The following is a 3686-nucleotide window of genomic DNA, read 5'->3' on the forward strand; positions in this document are numbered from 1 at the left end:
TGTCAAGATAAGGCCAATGTTTTTACCATTTATCTTCAAGAATAATCATTGCTCATTATATTGATCAGAATTTTTAAGTTTTTTTGTTTTTTTGTTTTTTTTAGGTTGTTACTCTTTACACTAATGTAGTAATATGAAACATTCACCCGATTCAGCTCACTGCTCTCTGGAGCAATTCATGCAAGTCTTTCCTGGTTTCATTGAACCAAAGACTTTCTGTTGTTTCTTATGAACTTAAATTCATATGTCACAATTTATTCAGCCATTCCTCACTTTCTAGGCAACTACTTTATTTCTAGTTCTCTGCTAAAATAAAAAAGTGATGCTATAAATATTTTTGTACATTCATTTTTATACTTTCCCCTTTTACTTCAATCATTTTGGGGGCACGTACTTAGTAGTGATAGATACAGGTTAATAATCCTCTGCCTAAGCTTCCTGGGAGAGCTGGTTGAGACCTGGTCTTGTCTCTAAAGGTAGATGAGCTGCTTTGCCTTCAGCACTCCTGCAACCAGACTATCTTGGTCTTCTACACCCATGGGTAAAACCTATCATGATATCTTTTGTGCAGGATAGACCTCCAGTTCAGAGATAGCAGATGACTTCTCAAGCCAGGAGATAATTGCCAATCTCCACCTATGAATCCATTTGAACCCTCAAAAGATACTCATCATTATTAGAAGGAATAGGGATGGAACAACATCCATAATGGAATAAGTGAGCAAGTGTGAGATTGATAATCATGTAGTCCAGATCTCTAAGAAATATTTCAGAGTTATAAAAGTGGGCTACTTTAGCTAAAAGCTTTTCCTGCATGTAGAAGATGGCTTTAAATTCATGAAACAGAACTAGGATTGCTATTAATGTCCATTATCAATGACTCCTGGGATGTGTCAAAAAAAAATTAACTATAACTAATCTAATCTGTGAAAATTATATAATTGGACTTATGAAAAATTATGATTATATGAAAAATTACAAGTTTAGAAAAATTATAATTGGGCCATAAGTCGCCATTGAAATGTAGAAATATTTTGAACTGAGTGGGGCTAATTTGGGGACTAATTTGGCTAGAGGACTAATCTGGGGATTTTTGACTAACTGGCCATCTGACTGCTATTAACTTAGCATGGGCCGTTTAAAATTTCTCCACACTGCTCCCAAATTGATAAGCAAAAGATTAAGAAGCCTCTTAACTAAATAAAACAAAGCTGAGTTAGTTTATGAGATACTATTTAAAATTAAGAATACAGGGAAATAGGGGCAGCTAGGTGGCACAGTGGATAGAGCACCAGCCCTGGAGTCAGGAGTACCTGAGTTCAAATCCGGCCTCAGACACTTAATACTTACTAGCTGTGTGACCCTGGGCAAGTCACTTAACCCCAATTGCCTCACTAAAAAAAAAAAAAAAAAAAAAAAGAATACAGGGAAATAAAATGTACAACCTGACTGCATTGCAGCAAGTCTCTTTCCACCTGCTGAGCCTGGAACTTTTTTAATCCAGTAGCTGTCTCTTGCCTTAGGGTATGTTCCACTTTCACTGCTCAGATACTTTCTTCTAACTTTCCTCTATATCTTCTGGCTTCCTTCCAGCATCTCTAGTCTCCATTCCCTCCTTGTAGCCCCTTTCTGTCCATTCCTCTCCAACCTCTTAACCTTCCAGTCCATCCTCTGTTCATCTAATCTTGTCAGTGCCCCCCTAAATCTTGTCTGCCAGCCTCCTTGCCATCTAACTCCCAGGTCTATATATATCTTTCTCCTCTCCACTCAAATCTTGGGGCTTTTTGCACCCCCATACACACCAAACCAATCCGCCAGCCAGGGCTTGCGGCCTGTTGGGGGTGGTGCACCTTGAGCCTCCCGTGTGTACCACACCCAGGGCTCCAGGGACCCGTGCCCCTGCTGTGTGCCTGGGACCTTGGCATGGGGTACGCCAGAGCCCAGGCCTGGAGAAGCCTGGGATCTCTCGGATAGAATCTCTCAGGTGGGAGGAGCTGGGCTCTCTCCCCCACAGCTGTCTGACCTGGCATCTTGTAGAGCCCACAGGGCTTTTTGGCTCAACTGAAGCAGAGGGGGAGGGGCACCAGCACCTCCCACACAGAAGAGACCCTGAGGGCCTAAGGCTTTATAATCTCAGTCCAAAGGTAGGGTCCCCAAATCAAAATAGGGTCCTGACTTGAGCTTGCTCAGCTTATATTGCATCTTAAGAAGATGCCATTGAAAAAAAGTCTTTTCTTTTGTCAAGCCAAGTGCTAATATCTCTATGTGGACTGAATCAACAAAGAGATGGATAAGGTTTACAAGTATTCATTTTATGTTGTGGAAAATGCCCCTATTCCTTCTCTAGACAGTCTAGTGTCCAGATCAGCTTCATCCTCTGCAGCAAAACCTCCAGTACTAACTTCCAGGAGTCAGTGCAGCAACTGACACAGGAATAATTTGAGAAGGTAAATTGGAAATATTATGACTCAATTTGTACTGCATAGTAGTACCTGCAAGATACACACACACACACACAATATCTAAAGAGCTTTGCTTGACTATCCACATGGATGAAGAAATTCTACTGCCTAGAATATGATATGTAATTTGATGAACAACCTATAGAGTTTATCCATAAGTATGTGTTTCTTGAAAAGGCAATAAAAGGATTGATTAAAAAGAAAAAAAAAAGTTTTGTTGTTGTTGTGTGTTGCTGTGTTGTGTTTTTTTTTTTTTAATTCAGGAAACTGAAATTGTCATTTAAAGCCCAAACTATGTGTAAGGACACCAGAAGATCTACCTCAGTTTCTCTCAGAGACTTCAAGGCACAATTATCTATTCAAAGATGCTCACATATCTGCCTCTGAGGACCCTGATTGTCACTTTAAGTACCTTTATTGGCTGAGGACCTAGCTTTCCAGTTGTTCTTCCCATTGTTGAAGTGTTACTAAAGCTAGAATATAATAAGATTGTACTCTCTCTACCCACCCCCATGTCCCAAGCCATGATCTGCTGGGCTACTAGTGGTAGAAAGAGAGTATAAGATATCCATCTGTCTCTATCCAGTCTGGTTATTGAGCATTCATTAATATTGATTATAGGTTTACAGTCCTATCCTCTAACAGCTCCCTCAACAAATAGGGAATTTATAACTGAAAATAAACATTAAATTAATATGACTAGCCTTCGATATACACCCCCAGCAATGGTAATTTATTTTGACGGGGGGTCATATTTGTCGATAGTCATACCATAGTGTTTTAAAATTCATAAAGTACTTTATAAATATTTTCTCATTTTATCTTCACAACAACCTCAGTGTCCTATTATTATTATTATCTCCCATGAACAGATAAGGAAAATAAGGTAGACAGAGGTTAAGTAACTTGTCCAGGGTCATGCAGCTACTAAATATCTGAGGAAGCATTTAAATTTAGGTTTCCCTGACTTCAGATCTAGCAATTGATCTACCAAGCGATCCAACTGCCTGATAGATATAAGGTGAAACCTCATAATCTTAATTTATATTTTTCTTATTATTAGAGATTGGGAGTATCTTTTTAAATTATTGAAGACAATTTGGTTTGTTTTTCCCCTTGTAGCATTGTCTATTCATATTCTTTGCAAAGTTGTCTTAAAGGGAATGACTATTCTTATTTCCTCTTTATATCACTTCGTGATATAAGTTCTTGATATATATCAGT

The sequence above is a fragment of the Dromiciops gliroides genome, chromosome 4 (assembly GCF_019393635.1).
Source record: "Dromiciops gliroides isolate mDroGli1 chromosome 4, mDroGli1.pri, whole genome shotgun sequence".
Lineage (NCBI taxonomy): Eukaryota > Metazoa > Chordata > Mammalia > Microbiotheria > Microbiotheriidae > Dromiciops > Dromiciops gliroides.